Source organism: Thunnus maccoyii, chromosome 8 (genome assembly GCF_910596095.1).
Source record: "Thunnus maccoyii chromosome 8, fThuMac1.1, whole genome shotgun sequence".
Taxonomy (NCBI): Eukaryota; Metazoa; Chordata; class Actinopteri; order Scombriformes; family Scombridae; genus Thunnus; species Thunnus maccoyii.
This window is the reverse complement of record NC_056540.1, coordinates 6,250,979-6,277,326: the sequence shown is the minus strand read 5'-3', so window position 1 is coordinate 6,277,326 and position 26,348 is coordinate 6,250,979.

Here is a 26,348-nt window from a genome sequence, read left to right as displayed (position 1 = left end):
TTCTATAAGGTGGTTCCCCTGTCCATTGCAGAAGACCACATCTACCTCTGTGCCCAGGTCATTCTTCACCTTTTGGGCAATTGTGAACACAGTTGTCTCACGCTCCATAAAGTCGACATAAACTGTAGTGCCATCCACCTGAAGGATTCCACCCTCCACCCTTGCTATTGATATGCTCCTTTTGAGAGAGACAAACAGCGATAGAGAGAGATACATTAAGATAGTTGTTTTTGTCAGTCAGCCTTTTTAACATACACTGGTTTTATGTTTGCCCTCAGTGCATTGTAATAATGCAGGTTTGGCTCAATTTTCCCCCCATAAATATTTGGTTTAGATTAGAAGAGACCTTGAAAAGCTTCTTGTTTGGGATGCACGTGCAGGTCCTGGACAGCCAGCAGAAGCCACAGGCTGGTTACTGAACAGGAAGGGGTTGGATGGTGGGTTGACAGGCTTGCTTACAGGTGAGAAGTGTTCACACAGTATATAGCACAGTGATAAATCATTCTTTAGACCAAATAGCCTATATTATGACATTTCTGATTCTGATTGATCTGAGTTTGTTGTCAGAGCTGCTAAGAGGGTGACAGCAGAGTTAGAACAGAAGGACATACAGGTTTGACTCTGAGCTGAGGGTGAATTATGATGGTGATGATGATACAGTGATGAATGTGCAATGATGATGATGATGATGATGGTGATGATACAGTGATGAAGTGGTGGTATGACTGGATGGTAAGTTAAGACGGGTCCACTGAAGGGTGTCCAATAAGAACAAACTAATTATTTTTCAATTGTCCTTTATTTATTGCCACATGATCAACAGATGTTCACTCTTCCATATAGGTATGTGTTGTTCTGAAATGATATAAAATACACAGTAAATACATGCTGTATATAACTAGGTTACAAATTAACTGTAAAAAATCAAATACCAAGTGAAATGAAGAGCATTAAATACATCTGTATCAATACCCTGAATAATTGACCTATACGCCTATATTTGAAAGAAAAATAGAAGGGCATAATGAAAATTGGACCAACTATATTAACATTTTCTTTGAATAAACCTAGACTAAACTGATATAATTAGATAAACCATCACATGTATTTAGTATGGCTAGTAGAAAACCTCATTGGATGAATCTTTTTAACAAATGTACTGTAAAATTCAGTGAACCTAATCTTTGAACAAGTACAACTGTTCCTCTTTAACATCGTCAGACTCCTGATGGACAGTTTATTTTATAAAAATTGATGCAGCAGAACCAGATGTTGTCTTTTTTTATTCAATGCACCAACAGAGATTTGTGTGTCATGCTAGAAGCAGCTGATGTAGTTGTGAGCCACTAGCCTAAAGTTCAAGCTCAACCTTCACACCTGCAGATTTCTTTTCATTTTCAGACTCAGTCTTCAGCCCTAACCAACACTGACTCAAGTGACATCACTTGAGGCAATTCATTATTCTTAGTGCAGTTCCCTCTGGAGCCACAAGAGGCTTCATACAACGTTTCACACATGTAGTTGTACTCCCCAAGACCTGAAAACTGACTTTGATGTGTAAAATCATTTTATGTTTAGATGAAGTTCATAAGTGAATTCACTCTGATCTGTAGGTCAACTCAGGTACAACCTCAAGCATCTGATCTACTGTATATCTCTTATGAGCACACACACACATACATGCAGATGGGCTCACTATACATATATTTATCTCTCTCTTTCTTCATTCCTCTCTCTCTCTCTCTCTCTCTTTCTCTCTCTCTTTGCTGTACCAGTGTAGTGAATATGAATAAAGCAGCAGTGCCATGCATATGAATGTGCTCTTAATAAATTATGAACCAGATGTAGAGAGAAAGCAGGAGAACAGGCCTGTGTCTCCCGCTGAGTGGCAGAGAATTCACTCCAGACAAAAAATATAACTTGAAACAATACAAAAATAAAAAAGCAATAGTCTTACAAAGCAAATGATTTGCAAAGTATGATTTTCAACATTTAAATTACCTATTTCAACACCCAAATCTGTACTTTTCTCCTCTTATCCCCCCCTAACAAGCCCAATTTGAATATATTGACGCATTATTTGCACTCGAGTCATTTAATGGATTTCCAACATGGTTGCTAGGTTATTACTGGCATAAACTCTCTATTGACATTACTGTTGTACATCATAGGATGATTGCTCTGTTGATACCATGCTTTCAAACAGACATACAATTGAAGAAGTTACAGAATGACTTAGGCAAACACCCTAGCAGTGACATGTATTTTAATGAGATGAACAATTCTACAGAAAACATTTGTGGTTCATTTGTGGTTTGTGTCAGTGTGATGACACATGACATACGAGGCCAAAGTGCAGTGCGTCTTTTGGGCTCCAGTTGTTCACTACTGAGTGACATGTCTTGTTATACATTAACAATATTTGCCACCTTTCACAATAACCTTTGACAAAACCAAGCTAAATCGCACAAGTCCAGACAGCTGTAAATAAAAAGGTATAAAAAGCAGCTGTAATTTCTAGACTTTTTTAATCTAGACTTTTATGCTACAGATAGGAAACGTGATGAAAGTTTCATATTGAGTATAAAAAAACTGACTTTTAAGACTACAGTTTAACAGTTAATGGAAAATAGATGAAAGAGAACACATCTGATGACAGACATTAAGAGTACAGCAAAACAAATTAAACCTAATTAATATCCATATGTAACACAATAAGGTCATAAGGATGAGTCAGACCCACCATGTGTCTCTACATGCACGAGTACATGCTAGCACAATCAAATCAGGCAAAATACATAAGAACATGTGTGTGGGAAGACCATGGTGCTGGCTTTAAAGAGTAACACACAAGTAAAACCAGGCTGAAAAGCACTGATCATTGCACTTCCTGCTTAACCCTCCTGTTGTTCGCGGGTCAATTTTGACCCGTGAGGACAACAAGTGTCATTATGTGCTGTCATCAAAAAAATTGAAATGGTTTTAAAACAGTATCCTGACTTTAACAAATACTAGTCTGCCATAATCCAGCACATAATGACACCTGTTGTCCTCCCGGGTCAAAATTGACCCGAGGAGTTAAAAGTTTGTAGCCTGTTTCACTTCTGATCACACCCACAATAATAATGGAAGTGTATGCCAAGCCATCGAGCCATTGTGCACATATGCACGTAAACATGTAGTTATGTTACTCTTACAGTTACACCATGTTAATGCGTCTACAGCTTGGAGCAACCATTTTCACCAATGATTTAGAGGGGGACCAGTCTAATAGTCTCATTGAGATGAGCTCAGAAGTTAGTTTTCTACCCCTTGGATACCCCTTTTCTGCTATGATGGACAGTTGTTAAATTCCTTGTTTAAAACAAAGAAAAAAAAATCTTTTTAATTCTTGTAGTTAGTATATTATGATACGTCAGATATTTGCTTGTGTTCCTCTCTATAGTTTTTCCAAGTCACTGGGTTGCCAGTATGTGAAGAAGAGGTGGATTGAAATCTAAAACTGAAAGTTAACTTGTATTTAGACTAATTCATTATGCTGGAGTTTAACAAGACATCACTGAAAAACAAAAGTTGTATGATTCAAAACGAGGGAATTTGTGTGTTTTTCTGTGTGCAACAGCAACAGAGAAACTAAGGAACTGTGTGAAAGAGGGTAAAGGCTCAAAAGCACTGAAAGCATTTGACATGCTGACGTGTTTTGAAGTACACCTATTGTTTTAAATGACTGAATGTGCACTTACAGTGATATGAAGCGCGTCAAACTGCTTTGATGCCCCTACTCCTTGTTTCAACTTTGGAGCATCAAATGAGGACCCAGAGACCAAAGCTGTTTTTTCTACAGCCTAAAAAGAGTGAGATAGCACAAGAAAAATGAGAGCACGAGGGAGCGAGAGAGAGAAAGTGCAACGGTGGTCGAGCGAAGAGAGTGAGCGGCAATAGAGTGAATGAGAGAAATAAAACATTATTTTCTGATTGATTGATGGCGGTTACGTTCTAAAGCACAAATAAATAACTATCAAACACGCAACAGTGGATTGGAAAGAGATGCTCTTAGTTTCATTTTCCTCCTCTGCATTTCTCCTTTTCATTCTTTCATTACATTCAACTAATGCAGCAGTTAATACAAAGAACAACAGGACAAATCTGTGTTGGTTCTGTGGTGTTCTCGCTTCAAATCTGATGCCTGCAGTATGCCATAGGAGCATCGAATGAGGTGCCTCAATTATCGGTTTCAGTGTGTTTGGGCCTTAAGAGGGGTCCGTGCAACATATGAGGTCAATTTTCCACATAAAAATTGACAATAAAAAATGAGAAAGCTAGCCTATGGCTGATTTGCATGCAGTGCAGTGCGTCCATCCCTAATAAACAGATGCAGATTAAAGAAGTTAGCCTATCACTGGAAAATTAATTAATCTCTGTAAATGCCTAGTCGAAAAGTCCCTCCCTGGCTGAGATCAATACGTACTGTAAGTCAGAAGGAATCTGTGCTTTATATATACAGCAACATGTTTCTGTATAAATGCTCTAGCAGCCTACCAATGTATGATCTTAGCTGTTTAAATAAATCATATCCCTGACATGTCTCCTGTAGCAATGGATGCCAATGTAAGATTTGTCTGTATCGCCTCAGGTGAAACTACAGTATTAGGCAGATACAGCCAAGTTTTTCCTAATAAAAAAATGTAACTGAATGATGCCTCTAGTCTCATGCTTTTGCCTTTAGTTTCATAGAGAGTAATAGTTCTGTCTCCTAGAAATTATATTCATATACTACTAAATTGCATTCTCAATTATGTTGCATTGGCAAATGCAATTGCTGCCTACATCCAACCTCTCTTGAAAATAGTCTTGCTTGCCAACCTCTGGTGTCTGCTTTGTCGATCAGGTCCTGGTTCTTGGCTGTCTTGAGCTGGTGGGAGATGTCAAGCTTGTCCTCCTAAGAAACTGTGAGATCTCCTATGACATGTTTTGGTGCTCTTGGACAAAAGCACTATGTCTGGTTGGAGTGATGTCACTGCTATCTCTTCTGGAAAGACATCTTGTTCCTTTAGGTCTATTTGTATCTCCCCGTCTGATGCTCGATGAAAAATGGAGCGAGTGTACTTGGCGGTTGGTCTGTTGGATATCTGGTCCCCTTCTCCAACAAAAAAAAGAAAAAAAAAAGTACTCTGATTTCCTGTTTTTCCATTACCTATCAAACATTCCAAAAATAGAAAATTAGAAAAATCATTCTAAAATCTTAATTATGCATTGATCTGACAAACAAAAACTGATAAGCGTTACACGGACCAAGAGGGATCAAAGTGCTCTTTTTTTTATTTGACAGATACAAACAGACTTTGCAACCCAAGAACTAAGCAGAAGGTTAAAGCTCAATCGACACACCTGCTAATATTACTGGACATATATCATGTATCTGCCTACATGCCAGCTGATAAATAACTGCTGTAAACATCAAATATATGTTTGTGATGTTCTGATTGACCAGCTCCCAGAAGCTGCCCCCTGGCAGACTCACAGCCCTTCCGGAGGCTACGTAAACAAACAGTACTAGTAGGATTTCACTTTTTTTCTTCAAAAACTCAAAATGGAAACATGTCAAGTACATGGGTACATGTTTGAAGCCGAATCTGATCCAAAATATGTGAGTGGACAATGCGACCAACCCATAGAACAACCTTAGCAATGTTGGCTATGAAATAGACGGTATCACAAGGAGGAAGTAGAAACAAGGCTGCAAACGAAGCATTTGGAGCAACTGAATGAAGCCCTGGCTTTTGACTTACAGGGAACATTTTTACATACTGTACCTTTGGCCATGTTTAACATAGACATCCAACATTTTAACAGTATAAAAATAACAGAAAATCAATACGCATGACATGACATGTCCCCTTTAATAACCAAATTTAAGGGATCCTTATTGAAAATGTTATTTATTTAATCATTTTATATTCTATGAATACTATATGAAAAAAGGCAGGAATACCATGAGTGAATAAAAAAAAGAGATCACAGACGCAATCAGCCTTAAAAATTGAGATTTGGATGAGCTTCTTATTTCTTATTACATAAGATCATCTGCATAGAATGTTTGAATATGTTGTATAACATTTTCCAGTTTTACCACACACCTGCTGCTATAAAAAGCATTTTGCTTATAATTACTCATCAGATTGAAATATGGACAAAAGCAGGTGTGTGAATGAAGTTTCCAGTGAACTTTACTCTTCTAATGTGACGCCTCACCTGCCACCACTACCATTTAATCCAGAGCGATTGAACATGATAGGTCCAGCCCAGAGCCAGTGGATCAGATCCTTTTGTTATTTTTAGGTGAGTGTTTCTTGGCCTTTGCATCACCTGCTACAAGCTGAACACGATCCAACAACGAGAAACCCATAAGCTTTGATTAATTCATTAAATTATCATAAGGTTGTTTAGCAAAACCTCAAGCACAATTTCCACACGTTCACACCCTGGACGCAAGCTTGCATGAGTATACACATATACACACACGCAGACAAACGTTAACACACATGCATGCATGCAGAAGCAGGTTTCACATACACACAGCAACGCACGCACACACACACACACAAACAACACATGATCTGTCTGGCTGCTGTTTAATTGATAGTTGTTCTTTACAGTGGAAGTAGATCCAATAAGGAACTGAGCTGATCACCTACACTTCCTCTAACATCCTCTGATACTGTTGGGAGGGGTTGAGTGTGTGTGTGTGTGTGTCCTGCTGGACTTGTGTGCAGACCTCCATCTCATTAAGATGCCTCTGAACTTTCTAGAATGTCAGGGCCATGTTACCTGAAGCTACCATGGACACACACTTTGAGGGTTTACTTTCTGCAGCTGGCTGGTAATTAGTTTCAGTTAGGAACATGTTTCACATCTGGACAGTCATATTTATTTCCCTGGTTCCCTGCTTTATTTATTTTTTCTTAAATTACATCAGCCATTTTTACAGCTAATTAGTATTTTGGGCTGGATGCTTTGAAGCGCTTCCACTTCATAATGCTGTAGATGTATTTTCTATGAAAATCTTGACCTTGACACTGTATTACATAAATTACATACTGTAGCTGGTTTTGTGTGGCAAGAGGGGTTACTCTGCTTTAGTTTTGATTGGCCAACATTTGCAAATACTGCTGAACTGTTTCTGGTTTTGCTGGGATCTCAACATGGATTTTTTTCTGCTGAGAATTGAACTCTTGTAAGCTGTTAATTTGCTGAGAAAAGTATGGATTTGAACTGTGCACTTGGTGTACAAATACACTGTGATGAACTGCAGGTTTTTGTTTGTGTTTCTTGTTGGGTTGTATTTTTGTGCTATTTGTTATTAGTTTCTGGTTATTCCAAGGGTATTGAATCAATTTGCAAGTATCCTTTGAAGGGTTGACTGGTATTATTATAGATATTTTGTCAGGTTTTCCCACAATAAAGGAAAACAACCCCTCAAATTAGCTCTCCGCTGTGAAGGTAAGCTATTACCCTAAGTCCAGTTCATGACTTAAAAAGCACTGTTTCAACAATATTGTCTGTTTTTTAGCATGACATATTTTAAACCAATCAGCGTGTTAGTACAGCAATATGTTCTGGTTAAACATGTCCAACTAAAACTTTCAGCAGCCAGAACATACATATTTTCCACCTTTGTAGCTCAAAGGCACAGAGGCTGAGAATGACACATTTTCCACTTTTAACTGTCTAACATTGACAATAAACAAAACAACACCATCAAAATATTAGATTGTGTGCTGGGTTCTTATATCAACCATAAATTCATGATGCACAGTATATCCAATGCAACCAAGCAAATTCCATCTACTGAGGAAGATTGATGGGCTGGTGTGGAGTGCTGGAGTGCATGGAGATCTGTGGAAATTTGCTGTTAAAAGGGTCAGATTGGCTGCAGAGCTACCAAAACAACCCTGACCAGGATGAAATACTCAGATGGCTGGATGGTGGACGGGTGGATAAATATGCAGAAGGGTGACAGGTGCTTACAGTTGAATCCACATGTAGGTCATGTGTGGAAATAGAAGCAGAGTGATTTAAAATCAGTTACCAGAAACACCTGTTGGCTGTCAGGTGTATTTTGGTCCTGATGTAGTTAGTTTTGTATTCACGCAAGACTAACCATGATGAAAAGTCCTAAAAAACAATAACTCTGTTGGAATATTTTATGTCTGGTATTTTCTTGATGTCAGCAGTGTTTTATTTGTAATTTTATGTCCAAGAACTCAAATGTTTCTCCTTCCTCACACACAGTTTGGAAACCAGGAAACATTGATGCACAAGTACATATCAAATTTGTACGTATGAATTAGTCATTAATTGGGCCTACAATAATTGAAAATTGATGGCAAATTTTGTCAAAGATCCCCTCTAGACATGTTTTAAGATGTATATTATGATATATAATTTCAATTATCTTGTTAAAATCCTTAAGATGACATCTCCTCCTTCTCCCTTGTTAAAAATTCCATAATGTATAAATATGCAAATATATTTCATTTCAAAAGTTTAACTGTTGGACACAAGATGTCTCCTTGTTCACAGTAAAGTTCATTCTCAGTGTTTATGCACTAGAGGCTTCAAGTTTCCACATCACACTTGTGTAAGTTCAATATTGCACCACAATTGGCTTTCAAACTATTTGTGACTATTTGTGTCACAAATCCTGCTGATGGGTCCACCCCTTAATGAGCACAGAGAAACTTTCCACTTTCAGCAGATAAATGTGAAAACAGACTGTCAAACTCTGCACATACATCATTCTGCACAGTGAAGCTCAAACATCCAACTGTAGGAAGAAAGAAGAAAAATATATTTTCGAGTGGAGGGGGACTTTAACATTTGGTCATCTATCAGTTGTTGTTGCCAACTAGTTCAGAGTCTGAATACATTTTGTGGAAGAGTTATCAGGTTGTTTCCTAACTTCAACCATGAATCAAGGTTCATAATACAACAGATTTTTGGAAATAGGGATGTGCTATTTAGAAGTTGTGACCAAGTTGTGTCTTTGTTGAGAGGATGATTTGTTGTGCTGCTTTTGCTGATAAAATGTAAGTTTTTCAAGTATTTTGCATTTTGCAGTTATCTCCAGCAGTTTCAGTATTGTTATACAAGTTATAAACAGGTTCAGAATTTGTGATAAATAGAGCTTGAACTCCTGGCTATGCACATGATAAATCTTAGTGCTTAGAAGAAGGAATGCTTTCTTTACAGTGCTGCTGTGGTCTTTTCATGTAAAATATAAGTACAGGGGGTGAAGGACAATGTTTTCAACTGAATTATTACCCAACTTTGTATTTACCTTCAGCCTAAAACCACTGTTGGGTTTCTTGGAATCATTCAGTCAAAAGAGACATTTTTCCTTCACTTTTCTTGTCAGGTTTCTTTGAGTGCCTCCTCAGCTCAGTTTTGATATGCCAAAGCTGGACAAACAAATCTCTTGAGAGAGTTTATTGGCTTAGAAATGTAATTTATTCTGCACTTATTGGAGTTAAATAATACTTAGAAAAACAACAAGGGGGCAGTAAAAGAAAGATGTTCACGCACAACTCTTGTTTTTTCTTTCCTGTGCCAAAGTATACTTTCTTACAGAGGAACCCATACAAAACCTGAACACAGTCCTGACAGCCTAGAATCATGCTGTAACCCTGCACTGACTAGATCAACTGACTCCTTCGTACACACACACACAATTGCACGTTAGTTCACTTGATAGTTGATTCAAGTGAACATATCACTTGTTGAAACACGAGGTGTGTATACATGTGTATGTGAACTGCATGTGTACATGTACTGTAAGCTCTAAATTAGAATTGTGACACAATTGTGTCATCTGTCTGTATTACTACTGCCTTGATTTTCTTTTTTTGTTTTAGACCAATTCACCAATTAGTAAAAGTGCAAACCTCTACAGATAGATCTAAAGTAAGTTTATATACAATACATATTACACAAAATAAATGACTGCATACAATTTAACCCCCTTTACTGTGATTAACTTACCAGTGTTCAAAAATGGTGCCCATTCATTCCTGTGAAAGTTGCTCAGTGGCACACGAAGCCAAAAATAGTCTGCCATGTGTCCGCCATGTTTGTTGCAGGCTTCCTCATATTTCCAGGTTTTTGGGCCCATAGAACATGCTCAGTAGAGTCCTTCTCTAATGTGTCCCAAACTTCTGCTGGCCGTGCTGGCTGGCATTCCGGTTAGCTCTTTGTTCACTTGAATGGGTATAAAATAATTTTACTCAAAAAAAATGTACTCACTGTTTTACAGCCACTCTTTTTCCAATTATTGTGCGCAGGAAAAATGCTTTTTGGGCCAGTGTGCATCACATGATGGATCCAGAAGTGGTAATTACACAATTTGACCACTATGTCACAGCCTGGTGCTCTTCCTGGAAACTGACTAATCAGTTTAGGTCCAACTGGTAAGTCAGTTTCCTTTTTGTTGTATGATTTTAGGAAGGAGGAAGCAATCATAGCATATTAGCTGTGTTAGCGGTGTTGAACTATTCACTTTTATTTAACCTCCTTAAATGATACAGTTTATAATACATTTAATAGACAGGAGTTGATGGTACAAATACATCTTTTCAATAAACTGTGTGACATTATTGTCCCGTTAGTGACCAAGGTAAGCTAATTAGCTAATGTCTTTGCTAATGACCATTATCAAGCTCGTTAGCTGGGGGAGCCTTCTTCAATAACTTTTGTTAATGAAATAGTGTGCAATAGTGAACAAAATGCCAAAGGGAAGTAAACAGAACAGTTTAGAGAAAATACTGAGAAGTTGCTATTATGTCTAGCCCAGTCAGGCCAGCTAGCAAGTTAGCGATTAGCTTGTACCAGTTTTCTAACTTGCTCCACAAGTAGGCATTACATCACTAAGCTTCCAGCCCCTCTTCTTTTGTGTGCACACGCAAATGTGAATTTGTGGTGTGACTGCTGCTTAACCAGCTACAGGTTCCATGGCTAGATGATGGACACTGCACAGACACCAGCTATTGGCTGGGTGCTTCATTAGCTGCAGCTACAGCATGTGAGTTTAGAAACTCACAAAATGAAATGTGGGGGACTGAAACAGAGGAGGAAGGTTCTCTGGTCTGATGTGACTAAAGTAATGCTGCTCTTTAGCCATCATACTAGACATAATCCTGAATACTGAAATAAACTTTTGTTGAACAATTTAATTTAACTTACAAGAGCTCCACATTGATATTCAGGATGATGCATCACCACCTTTCCCTAATTAAAATGATTTAAATGCTGTAGGGCCTTTCTTTCTTTTGAACAGTAACTTGTCCACAGTGCAGACACATAAATGCTTGGCCTCATGTTCACACTTGTGTACAACCTAAGTATGTGTGTGACATTGTAAAACAGGCCTTTCTGTGTGCCATTATAAGGTATTTCAAAGCCGAGGCCACTGTGAGTGAGTCATAGCAAGGCGAGTGGCCCCGTAGGTGTTGATGGCTTGACAATGCGGATGACATCCCAACATGCTGTGGCTTTAGATGTTACGTTTCCTCCATTACTATTTCAGCCCCAGCTGGCTCAGGGGAGATGTGATTACAGGGCTTCGCAATAAGCCTGCAATCTGTAGTGGAAAGTACAAGGGCTGAGGGTAAATAATTCATGAAGATTCACTGTTTGAAGGATTGAGTGACTGAATGGCTGTTGTCCTGCAGAGAGAAAGAAAAGGAGATGAATAGGAGCGAATAGAGGATTGCGATGGAGGATCTTTGACTAGTTTAATTATGCTTTTGTTAACTTCTTCTTTCTTCACTTGCATTTGATGTGTTTTCTCCTGCTTTTTTTTCCCCCTAATGCACTCATCTCGCCTGTCATCTCCTTTCCCATCTGCTTTTGTCTTTCCTCCTTTTTCTCTGCCTTTATCACTCCTCTCTTCTATGTTGTTTTCTGTTTCTCTTTCCCCTGCCTGGCTCAGGTGATATAAAGTATGGCGACAGCTATTGAAACCTGGGGGATTAAGTCAAGCTATTTTAGTACCTTGGGCCAACACCACAGTATCTCACGCACATTCACAAACATGCCACAGACAACAAGGTGATATAAGGTAGGCAGACAGAGCTATTTAAACTTAGGGGGGAGGAAACATGTATTTTCAAGACATAGGTCTTCCAGGCAGGGATAACAAGGATGCAGCACACACACACACACATAAGCACAGTCTGTGGTCTCCAGGACTCAAAGAGGATAGAGGTGAACACAAGCTGGTGTACTCCACCCACAACATGTGCGCACACACACACACACATACATGGAAAGAGAGCATAGTATCACACAGCTACTGTCAGGCTGTTCTCACAGTCAGGAAGCGAGAGCACCTGAAGTTAACACCCAGGCATGGCTTGCTGGAACACATCCTCTCTGCAGACCCAAACTGTCAGCTTATTTTTTTCACGAGTCACAGCTCATTTCTTTTCTGAGGTTGCGTGTGTGCTTTTGTATCATGCACAATATAAAAAGTACCCATAGACATAAGAATGTAACACAAATAAATGAATACCACTGTCTTATTCTCTCTCTTGTTATGTTTCTACAAATCTAACGTTGCATACAAACCTCTTGCTGTAAAAATAAAAGAAAACATGTCACAGCACTGATCTTGCTGTTTTGACTTTTTCAGTCATTCCTTAACACCTAGCACTCTATAGAAGGTCTTTATTTCAAGTATCACTCTTTTCACACCATTCTTGTTAAACCGAAACAAAATTGTGTGTATCATTTTTTCATAAAACTGTTCAACACTGTTCAAGAACATATAAAGCATTACTCACATGCTTAACAATGGCATTTCTGAGTAGGCTAGCTTAAAATAAATATATATAGTATCCTAAGCCTTGTTACATGCATGCCAATAGGAAAACTGAGCAAAAACAGGCCCCTGTTTTGAACTGTTATTTCTAATTTTCCTTGTTTCAGTATTTTATTATTATTTTAGTAAGATTTGCTGTTGATGCTGAAACGAGGCAGAGTGGTGTGGATACCATTTTCCTTCTCGATCGCTGTTAAGCTACTTTTTTTCTTCCAGCTATTCAAACAGTGCAGTCCCTCTCCCATTCCTGGTTGGATTTTAATTTATAGAATCTGCAGAAAGTGTTAAGTTTCAAAGACAGTAACTCTGCTCAAAAAACAGCAAACAAATAAGTGATTGGAATTAATTAATGAACGAAAAGAGAAATAGAGCGGCAGAGTGGTAAGTATGCTATGATTCTGTTGTGTAGTTGTACTGATGGATTTAGTACTGTGGAATTGATCATGCAAGTTATTGCAGGAAATTCAATCCCTCTCAATGGCCTTTATTAGCAACCAGTCTTTATTTGTTCATATGTATAATTATTTACCAGCTTTTGAAAATTAAAAGTAAATAAAAGCCAGCAACGTCCAACATTTCTGCCAAATGAGCAAATTCCCAATATGAAATATAACTTGCCAACACTAAGTGACCTGCTAGAAGAGTCTGCTCTTTATTAAACCAACTTCTAAACTTCTAAACATTGGGCCTTCATTCTGAGAGGTGAAGAAGTAACAGAAAACCCTTTCTGGAAGCTAAATACCACCAGAATGTAAAGAAAATGACACATTCCTATACAAGAGATGATGCCTGTTGTATGTGAAGAGCTTGACTATTGAGCAGAGCTAACAAAGAATCTGTGGTCAACATATTTTTATGCCATCATGTGTGGGAGGTGGCCAACTAAGCCAGAGAAAGAGTCTTATGCGTATAAAACTTTGTCAGGACTCCCAGTTTGCCCCAGTGTGCAGCTTTCATTGAAATGAATGAGGCACCATCTTGGAACAATGCATCCACAGTTTAACATTCTGGATTTGTGTATGTCAGATATTGCACAGTAAATATTACACATTTAGTTTCCAGTTGAATTCTGGGAACTGTATTTCTTGTTGTGACAGCCAGGTGTTGCCAAATCCACCAAAGTATTAAAAAAAATAATCAACACAAATTATGGTACGTAAAAGATGTCACACAGAAAATAAAGTAGAAATGTAAATCCTGTTAGTAAATAAGTTCACTTGTAAATGTGTTTCTTACAGTTAGGCAACGACATGTTCAACAGCAAACTTTCATATTAGAGCAGTGAAAAGAGTGATGTAACAATGAGCAGAAAAAGCTCAGCCACCGTTACAGAACACGCGTTGTTGAGGATGATGACGATAATGCTTTTGCAGGGATATATTGTGTAAGTCTGGCCTGCAATTGATTTCATCAGTTGAAGGTAAAGGGGACATCCACGCATGTTGCTATGGATACTGTAAGATAGTGGTACTCTCCAGAAAAAGAAAGCATTAGTGAGTGATGGAGAGAGAAAGGAGAGTCAGAGGACATAGGACACTTTTATCTAACGATCCATGGCAACACAGTTTCACTTTAATACATTCATTATAGTAAAATGCCATAATAGAAAAGAGGAAAGAAAGAAAAGGAGGGTGGGAGGGAGAGATAGGTCAGATAAGGTGATGAGTTGACATGAACACCCTTTTGAGATTCTACAGTTGGATCAATAATGGTATAAGGAGAGATGCCCCTGAACAGAAATTTGTTCATTTGCGTGCCATAAAATTCCAATGATTTTTATTCATATCAGATAAAATGTAATTCCTCATTTGATGTCAGATTTAAATAGCTGCAAGTCATCAGAATACACATTCATTTTTTCATACACATTAAGTATGTACATAAGTACAGAGACAAAAAATAATAATATGCACCTCTGTCCAAATATTTCTGACTGCACTTGTATCTATTTTAGCTTCTCTATCGGTGTCAACTAGCTGCAGGCCACAGAATATCACATTACTGCTCTGCTAGAATATCTATAACTTCACACATACCTTTATGAAACTCAAATCTCATATTATACTGCTGACTTCATGTGGCTGACTCACCAGGAAAATCCACTCAACTGGGAGAACAATGCCCAACTAGAAACCAGAAAATACATTCAGTAGTTTAAACCCACTTACTTTTGGAATCAGGGTCAATTTTGAATAAATTAAGCAGCTATGGCAGTGTTTTCCTCCCGATTACAGCAGCATTCTGAATTTGTTACAAGTCTGTTTAATGCCTCTCGCAGACTTCTTCTCCATGGAATCTTTGGCTCATGGGTATCATAGAGACATCCACCAAAACTAATCCACCAAACTAACAGAAAATAAACACATTTATGAATCCAAGAGACAGTGTCAGTATGTTGTGGAACACTGAGAATATAATTAAAAGAAAACTCTGAAATGGGAATGTACACTTTCTCCTCCCTGGGTTAGCTGTAATCTTGTATTGTCTAGTTCTTTGTATGGTGGCCCTGAGAGCTCAACACACTCTAATTTAAGAAAACACAAATAGACAAGATACAAACAAATAAAGAAAACATCATCAATTTGACAATACATGCACAGCATTTAGAAAACGAGCTGAAATCCAGACAGTACAACACATCTCGAGTGAATACCCCACAGGTGATGCCTGGGGCTACTTTGAATTACTGACTGAGAAGATTTAGCCTACAGGGTGAAATAAAAGTAAAAGACCAGGTGGAGAGGAGGAATGAAAAGAAGTGGAGGGCCAGCAAAGCTTTGTGATGTAGTGACTACTTGTTGGGCTAGTTGGTGAGCTGCTGTAGCTGACAAGCTAACCTCTAATGTGCTAGCTAGCTAGCTGGGAACATTTTCTTTGGCTTGACCAACTAGCTTGGTCATAGCCTTGCATAGCCGCAGTGTCAGCAATTAGCCAACCAGTGTGACGTTAATAGCCTAATAGCCGCTGAAGTGTAGTGTGGTAGCGACGTCAGCGGCTGCGCTGTTGGTGTTGCTGCTGCTACTGGTGAGGAGTAGGCTGCCGGGGCTGGAGGTGAGAACCCATCCGCTCCGACAACTTCTGCGTCATTTCCAACCGGACAACCCTTCCTACGTGTTTTGTTCCATTTTTTAAGGCTACAATTAACAGCTGTTGTTTACATGGCTACCGTTTGACACAAGTCCTTAAAAAATGGTGGTTGCTGGTGTTGCATTGGCTCATGTGTTTAACCTAACCATTCAAGGTATACTTACACTGGACAAAAATGACTTGTATTCAGTAGGATCCAAGTTTACAAGTTTATTTACAAGTACAAGTATACAAGTTTATGGATCTGTCACATATCCATAACGTTTATGGATAGAGTACAGGGACAACATAGATGCTTATATATGATATCATCTGGATATGGTTTCTGTAATATATCCCTTAGGATACCAGATTCATAGATCACAAAGATCACAGATCTGGCAAAATGGCATCATCGGATTTACTGCATATAGTGAGAAATACAAAGAAATTTGATTATATAATTTTCACTGATCTGCAAAACTGACTTGGCAGGCCTGGTCTGACACAGATCCTTACATGAAGGGATAGCATGTTTACTGATTTGTCAGAGATGCCTAATTGTATAATTTATCTGTAGCCTAATCTGTTAGAATGCAAGGTTGGGCTCCTATTGGATATTACAGACCTGTAAGCTCACCTTTCCCTCCAAATCTTACTCGACAAAGGAGCCCGTAGGCTATCCTGAAAGATCCAGTGGTGTACAATTTTCTTGATCTGTCACATATCCATAGTGTTTATGGGGCGAATATGGCTTTAATTGGCTTTACATTGATGATCTCCTGAACTTTAGGGTCAATTTCGGGGTACTTCCTGTGATCTTAGAAGGACAAAATTGCGTGTTTGGTGTTACGCCAGTTTTCAGGCATTGTGATTGTAAGTCAATCAGACCTTGTACGGCTGAAAAGGCCTCAGTAAAGTTGTTCAGAAGGCCCTCATTGACGACCCTCTAACCTTAACTGACCCCTCACCTTTAAATCCCCATAAATCAGGAACCAAAAGAGCTAGAGAGATGGGTCAAAGTGTTCTCAAAAGCTCTGGATGAGCTTTTCTTTGTTCATTTATTTGTTAAAACAAGGTTAGCCCTTGTAAATACAGCTTCTTGAAGGAAACAGAATTGCCAGTCAACACAACATAATAAAAATGCCTTGACTAAATAATTTAAAATGTTTATATTAATTAAATGATATAAGTCACATTCACATGTTGATAAAATGGACCTTCATCTCTGTAACACCTGATTGATTTGATTTCAAAATTAAGGGTTATATAAGCGTCATTAATAATTCATTGAAATGTGTTCATTGTTTTTAAAAAAGTTAATATTTAATAGTACACCATAATAATAAAGTATTGTAAGCATTGCATTAACACAGTCCAATCATTGTTGTAGATTGTCCTAGATTGTTAGTGTTAGTGTTATTGTTTTTAGTATTATTACTTTTTCATTTTAAATCAAGCTTGATTGTAAAGGGTTGGGGTTTAATTCTGTTATTTCAGCAAATAAACATCCAACATGGTCAATGGAAATTTGTTTCTTTTAATTTAAATATTTTAATTTAGTAATGCAATTACAGAATACATAGGGAAACATGACTTTACAAGGGATATTACTTTCTCTCAATATTACGGCTTTTCAAAGGGCATTCATGTCATTCCTTATTATATTTCCTCTAGGTGAATATATGTAATTAGGGTTACATATTTACTTATTATGGCTTTGACACTAGTACTTATGGACTTTGGCTCAGGGTGTGCGGCACATAGTCATGGTGACCAAGGTACAGGCATACTCACAGTGCTCTGGCTGAGGATGCACAACAGTCTTATTATAAATGTGTTCTCTAGGTGAATATATTGACACTACATATACCGTAAATATATATATATATATATATATGTGTGTGTGTGTGTGTGTGTGTGTGTGTGGTGTATATATAAATAAGTTAATGTCTTGCCTGCAAAGAATAAATAAATAAAATAAAACAGTAAAAAACACCACCATAGACTGTATAAAAGAAAAAAGGCACCACTTGTGTTTTAGCTGCAGTGTGCTGGCTAACGGCTTATGGTAAGCTAGCGGAGGGAGTGAGTGGGAGAGTGACAGTGAAGGAGCAGTGGTGTGGCTGCTATCGGTGCAGAGCTGGGTGAGCAGTATAAACTGTTTTGTCATGTTTTGTACTTAACGTTAGTGTTTGCCATATAATTTTTTTCTTATATACGTGGCTTGGTTGGGGGGCCATAAGAGAGACCTCTCATAACCCAACTGCCACACTTTGTGTCGAAAGTCACACTCCATCTTTTGAGGCTAATAAACCAGTCAATCCGCAATGCACACAGGTAATGAAAACACTCATATAGACTAGAGAACTCACCAGTACGAACATCAGTAATGTTAACAGCTTCAACATCCACCGACTATTAAGTGCCCATTTTCCATCTGGAAAATGATGAAAACCTTGTTACTCACAATTTTGAGGTCTTGCCTCAAAATCATCAATCTCCTCTTCTCTCAATTATCAAGTCTGGACAGTTATTCCACATAAAAGTAGTCCAGTGGGACTGTTTTTTTTTTTTTAAATCATCAGATCCTCTTACATTGAGATCACAAAACCTGTTCTCATTTTTGACTCATCCTGTATGTAGTCCAAATCTATTTATAAGCTTTGTAGAAGTTCAACTCTGCCTCCAGTCACCATAATGAAAACGACATTAAACAATACGTTTCTTCACATTGCTGAGATAAATCTCTCTCGGATAGGCTTAATCAGCATTGTGTGAACTTGTTTGGTAAGGGCTTGAATGTAACAGACATTCATTTATATGTAAAAGTTCCACACTGCAGGTTTAAAGATGAAAACAGCACTCTATAAAATTGTTCTATTATCTTAATAACTTCATTTTACTTAATTGTGTTCTGGTTGTCCATGAAAAGCTGTTTCTCTGTAACAAACATGAAATTGACAGAAAGGCATTTTTTGCACCAATTATATGGGTAGCTCTCATACACTCTGTTATACACTAGTTTGTTTCTATTCGTGCATTATTTATCTATTATGGGAGATTGGGCAAGAATCAAATTATTAGACTTATAGGACTTGGCATAAGACATTTTACGACCACACACACACACACACACGCTAGACACATTTGTGTTGTTTGTCTCTAAATAATTGAGAGTACAAAGAGCAGAATTAAATATTTCTTTTTCATCAGCATCTCATAAAAAGTTGTTTATTTTCCTTTCTGTGGGAGGCAATGCCAACTGCCATTATTAGGGGAAATTATTCCTTTCTTTCACACACAAGGGACTTAATCTCTTACTCTTTGACTATCTAGTTTAGTTATTCCTCTGTCTCTATGCCTTTCTACTTCTTTGTCTGTTCCTGAACCAGGTTTTTTCTTTCATTAGTACAAGGAGCAAGCAACACATGTTTTCCTTTCAATGGTCTGGGTCACTGCTAATAGGTCTTCCAGTTGAACAGGGTGACAGTGTGTGGGAGCATAACTGAGTCTGCAGTATCACTCTGATTTTTCTCTCTTTTGTCCATCGCTTGCTCCTTCGCCTCCATTTCTCATCCTTCATCTTTTTGTTTCTAGATATATTTATTTGAAGAAGACATATTATATATATTCTTATTCTGGAGCTGTACTGGTATGTCTTTGCATGATTTACAGTAAAAACAAACAAACAAAAACTTATTTATATTCTAATGGCTAAGGGTGCAACGGATCACAAAACTCATGGTTCGGATTGTATCATGGATTTGAGTCACGGATCGGATAATTTTTCGGAGCAGCAAAAAAAAAAAAAAGGGGGGGGGGGGGGGGTCAAATAAAACTTTGTTTTCCATTTATTCTGTAAAACACTTACAGCAAGGAACTTTTGCCCATGGTCTTAAATGAAAACAACATTCAAGATGTCCAGTGGTTAAATGAAATCTTAAAATATTCAATGCTCAATTGTGCACCACTAACATAAGTTAGCAGCTTGATAGCCAATTAGCAGCTTAACTGCAGCACATTAAACAGCATGTAAAAATACCTGCAGATACCCATTAGATGCTGGTTTGGTCGTCGCTCTTCAAAATCTCTGTGAGCGACACGCTGTCTGTCCATGACTTGTACTTACAGCAGTTTGTTTACATTGTCTTAAATGAGATATTAAGTTTTGCAATTAAGCCGCTCTTCACATGCGTGCCTGTGATCTGTATGGATCACTCCGTAGGGGGCTATGTTAACAAACTGTGAAAAGAGCTATAGTGGTAGGATTTCGGGACAGTTCTCGTTCTTTCCTCAAACTTCTTAAATACATCTACAGTTGAGATGACTTTGTTAGACGTGTGTTGCTGAAAAAAAGATACCAGATTAGAGATTATAGATCAGAGATAGAAAAGACATTATAGATAAGAGATTTTTGAAACTTGTTTTTATGTTGTCTTCACTCTCAACAATCTCTAAAATTGTAAGACAAGGCGCCCAAGCTGACCAATCACAGTTCTTGTAGTAACCATGTGGTATATCTCTGTATCCACCAACACATCACTTACAGCATAGCAACAGTTGCTATGTCAGTAGGCTCTGTAGCTACACTGTAACTACCTCCTTAATACAAAACTATAAATTCTATCAAATTAATTGGTGTTAATTGGTTAATTAAATTAACCTCCACAGTATCTCCAGTTTGTATTTATTGGGTACAAACAACTTGTGTAATGTTATTGGTTTGAATTATAACAGCCACTGTCCCTCGGTTCTTATCTAACCAACCAGAACAAGACAAAGGACTAGGCCATAAAAAGGTTACAGTTAACTCAAATATCTCACATTACTGACACTTTAGGCTTGCTGAACAGTTTCCACCACAATTTCTAAAAAAAAATAGTTAGTTCAACATATACGCTTATTGTTAGGTGGAGCGGAGCAGGTGGACCCAAACGCAGGAGACTGCAGACAGAGCAAGGCTAAAGAATGATGCCTTTATTTTAGGCCTGTGCAGGCAAAAACAAAGGATCCATCAAAACTGAACTGAAAACCAGAACTTAAATACAAACTGAACTAATGAAACAACAAGGAACAGGTGGTGAGACACAAGGGCAGGCTGGGAGGTGATTGGCTGGGGAAGACACAGGGGAGCAGGGTGGGGATAACAAGACTGAAGGCAGGGCAGGTGTGAAGGGAAAAGCAGGCTGAGGAGGAGTACATGAACACAAAAAACACAGGGCAAACATTAAACCAAAACCCAGAATCACAATGAATACAGTTTAACTAATAAAGGCAACTTAAATGATATCATGCCAGAAGTCTTTAAAGATAAAATGCAAATCAGCTTTCCCCCACTCAATCCAGTCCAAACAAAAGGGGAGAAAAGTCTGAGGGCCTCTGGAAGACCAATGGAGTATGGCAGCTAGGGACACAGAGTCAGACAGCAAACAGAACTGTAACACTTATTTTCAGAGGAACATGTGTTTCAGTCTTTAAAGTTTTATACACACACACAAAAAAACAACTTCAGGTAATATAAGCATCACTTCTAGTGATGGGCAGACTGATTCTTTTCACAGAATTGGTTCCTTTGAGTTGATACATGAAAATGTATCAAAGCTTTCGAGTTTTGATACTTTTTGCAAAATATGGCGTAAGTTTCTCTGTGACATTCAGTTACAGTACATGCTCGTTTGACAGCTAGTCAGCGTCCCACTTGAATGTAGGTAGGCTATGTAAGCTCAATATGATGTTACAAAAGTGTCACTGACCCAAGATTTGTTGTTCTATTCAAGGGGCAAGTAGCAGACGTCCTTGCTCAAGAGAGCAGTTTGTTCAATCTTGTTCAGTTTAACCTGCCGTCTGTCTCGACTTGAGTCTGATTCAGTTGCTTTTCGTTCACTCATATGTCCCAATTTGAGAGAATAGTTCATTTGATCTCGTTCAGTGAGTAGCTGCCAGGCTGTCTTGACTCAAGCCACTCATTGATGTCCTCATTGAGACAGTGATTCCAGCTCCTTCATTGGTTGTCCCACTCCCTATGTTTTGAGTGACTGCACCACTGTAGCAGACAGCATGAGCAGTACTCTACGATAAAAGCGAGTGGGCATGGGCAGTATGAGTGGGAAAAGTCGGGGATTCATGAGCACTCACTATGTTCAACAGGCTGACCGGGTACATACCAGACACTAAAAAGAGTCATTCAAAAAGATTTGTTCGTTCATTTTTGCCCATCACTGATCACATCCTTGTTGGTCACAATGTGGCATCAGTTAATTTTTTTCAATTGCAACAGTCAACTTAAAAGAAGTAGTTTGTTGCTCCCTGCTCTTAGCCTCCCTAATGTAGTGTGGACACTGCAAGACATACAGTACTTCAAACTAAGAAGGAACTGTGCAGAGGCACTGGTGCATAAGATATACAAACAAAACATAACCAAAGGATACGAAGTAAATGCTTGATATTCAAGTGTGGGTATTTTGTGAGTAATCTCTTAAAATGTTTGTTTTTGTTCATTTCCTTGAGTCAAACACTGTCTCCACTGTTTACATTTTTTTCTTTTTCTCCTTTTTTGTCATCCTTCCTTCTCCTCTAATCTCCAGGACCTAGATGCTATTTTTGTCATTTGTTTCCATTAGGATCAGGAGCAGGCAAAGCACAGTTTTCTTCTGATGGCTACTTTGCTGATAGGTGGCCCAGCGCAACAACACATTGATGATGGGGCTGGCACAGAGGAGAATACAAATGAAACCAATGGCTGCTGGTTGGCTGAAATCCAACCAGTCAAGGCAGATGGCCGCCCACCTAGAGCCTGGTTCTGCTTGAGGTTTCTTCCCGTTAAAGGAGAGTTTTTCCTTGCTGCTGTCACCAAATGCTTGATCACTGGGGAATGTTGGGTCTCTGTAAATGAAGATTACGTTCTAGACCTGCCCTGTGTGAAAAGTGCCCTGAGATAACTTCTGTTGTGATTTGGGGCTATATAAATAAAAATGACTTGACTTGACTGCTCTGTTTTATTTATTTATTTGTTGATTTATTTAACAGGGACAGTGCACATTAATAAACATTGCTGTAAATGCGCCAGAGTTAACCAAGAGGCTATTTTTCATCTGTTGTCTGTGGACAGATGTTACAGAGTCACCCTAAAACAGAATATGAGATTGAAATTACAAAGTTATTGAGATCATTCATGAGCAGAACAATAATAAAAGGAAGAAAAAAGAATACATTAATGTTAATAAAAAACATCATTCAGGACACCTTTATACTACATTGTCAGGTACTATTTAGAACATGCAACACAGAGGCTCATAATACAAAAGATATGAGATATTAATGTTAATGGAAATATAAGACCAAATTTTGCTGCATTGTTTGACACTAACTGAAACATGCAATGCAGAAGCACAGACATAAAAAAGGATACACAGTATATAAAATACATAAATCAGTCTGACGCAATAAAGGCAAGACCACAATAAGGCATGCATGCAGGTACATGAAGGCAGACGGGAAGTAGCAAGATATCGACAGGACAGCAGACAGCAAGTCAGCACAGACGGACTGAGGACAGTAAGGTGCAATTGAGTTTTAGTGCTGACAGAGCTGAGTACTAATTAACCATTTCTTTAAATGAGCTCTAGAAGAACTGTATGTGTCCAGTTCTCTAATAGTTGCTGGGATGGAGTTCCATTCTAGTGCAGTTTTATCAGAAAATGCAGACTGACTGAAAGTACTTTTTCTGAGTGGGATGATGCAATCCCCTCTCGCTGCACCTCTTGTGAATCCATATGCCGTTGTTCTTATGTTGGCAAACTGTCTGAGCGGAGAAGTCAAGCCATATATAATCTTGTACGTTGAGACAAACTACATATTTAATCATATTTTCCTGACTCAGCAAGTTACATTTTTTTTAACATTGGGCAATGATGAAAATGTAATGTAATGATGTAATGACATAAGATCACATTAAATTGATCTCATGTCAAATTCCACACAAATCCCAGAAAAATTAAGACAACAACCAAAATGCTGTGTAGCCAAATATATCCAGCTGCAACATATGTCCATATTTACTACAATGAACCAACATTTGTGAAAACTGCTTAATTTCCCATGGGATATGCTGTAACCAGGTAACCAGGTGGTTTTACATTTACATCATTTATGTCACATATGCCACCCCTGGAGGATAAAATACCAAACAGAGAAGAAAGACACTCACACAGTGGTGGGCATCACACTTATTATCTGCCCTACAGGGAAACCACAAATAACAAGTAAAATCTTTAAAAAGTGTACAATTTGGAATGCCAACAGTGATGGCATGCTTTCACACCAAGACATTTGCTGGACATATGATGCCTTATGTAGGCATGTGAATATGACGCAGTATTTGCACATCTCGTGTATCTCTCTGCTGCTGATGAACATGTTTTTTGTCATATTGAAGACTGAAGTTGTTTCATCTTTGATTTAACAGACTATAGTTGTAGATAGTGCCTTAATAATACACTTTGAGAAATATTGTATTTCATTTTGCTTCATTTGACTTTGATGAATCATATTCAAATTCAGTGGTAGCAAAGAATATGATCACATTAATTGATTTTTCCCCCCTGAAGGCCTCCCCAGATGATCCAGTTAGGCAAGCTTTATGTCTAGTGCGGCTGCTGTAATACAGTCTCCCCCTGTACCTCCCATTCATACAATTCATACTATTGTTCTCTTGTGTTATTTTATCTCTATTAGTTGCTGCGATGACCTTATTTACCCAATGAGATCATTAAAGTTTCATGTTATGTGAACAACACTAGCTTTTTAGTTGTATTCCCTGTGAACCCTGATGGACCAGGTGGAAACATGTTTAGGGAAAGCCGCACAGGGTCTCAGTCTATATCCTCACCGCAAACAGTGTGTCTTTGGCTACAACATGTTAAGTGATGGTAGGAATTAGATGGCAACTTCAGCTGGCCAAATCCCTGCTGGAGATCCCGGTGACTCAGTCTTCTTAGCCTACTGTGTGTGTTTGCTGCAGTTCTCCCCGGGAATAGCCCAACAGCAGCATGACACACAGCATGCTGTCACACACACAGACACACACGCATGCAGTGCTTGCCTGCAGGGATTTGTGTGCAAGGGGGAGATCTATTTATCTCTGTGTGTCTTTTTTTTTTCGTCCTCTACGAGTGAGGCGACTACCAGCTAGTTCACCCTGACAAACACTCCCATGTGCAACACAGCTTTCATAAAACAGCTACTGGCACATGTGCAGTCTCTAAAGCTTTTTTTATCTGAAGTGGGGTATACATATGAGATAAAAAAAAGTAGGGGGAAAGGGGAAGACTGACAGTAGCTTCCTGTGAATGACTAACATGGAGAATAAAAGCTTTAACTATTTTTCAGTGCATATCAAATTGTTTAGGGAAAATGAGAAGACTGTGACTGTTGTTTTAGGTGAAATACCATATGTGTGGTGAAGGGGAAAAAAGTGCCATGTAAAAGGCACATATGAATCACTTACAGTATGAAATAAAACAATGTCAGATACATTTAATGACTCTGCATCCTTTTTGCCATATACCTAATTACACATACAACTATATATATTTTTATACATTTACTATTCTTCATTTCTCTTGCTGCCTCCACAGAGAAAAATGTATGAAAAGCAGTAAACAGGGTAATAGATTCTGCAAGGGATAAGTGACTGTAACACTTTAACTAACCGTGACATAAACTGTTGGCAGTCACACTTCCTGCTTTGGTTACTGTGTGTATCTGTGTTTTTCATGCCTCTCGTCCTCAGCTTTTTGACAGTATTTTCGCAAAATACAACTGATTTTGGATTTCGGACCTCGGGCTATCTACACCTGAGATGTATTTGGCCTTGACCATTGCCTGGATTGTGACGCCAATTCTGGAACACAGACTTGAAAGACTGATGCCGGTGAGCTTACTAGCCAGCTTGGCTGTTTCATGGCCTGCGGTGGCTGCTACAACTAATGTTATACCTACTATGCTTGGTCTTCTAGGTGTACATTGCACAAACAAACAAGATGCCACCAAAGAAGAATTGTGCAATTACAGATGAGGAAGTCAAGGAGATAAAGAAAGCGCTTGACTTTCTGTCAGAAAAGATTGCAACTCTAAGTAGCAGAAAATGATAATGGATTTGATGAATGAAATCAAGGAATTGAAAAGACAAAATGCCGAGAAGAATAAGAGGATTGCTTTCTTAGAGTGCCGAATGGCAGACCTGGAACAGTATACCTAAATGAATTATATTATTGTCAGCGGGTTGGATACCAAGCCCTGGTCATATGCAAGGGCTGTGGTGCCGGTGGAGGGAAAGCCCATCAAGCCTGATCTGGACTTCCTAGAGAAACATGTGATCAGCTTCTTCAAAAGCACAGGGAAT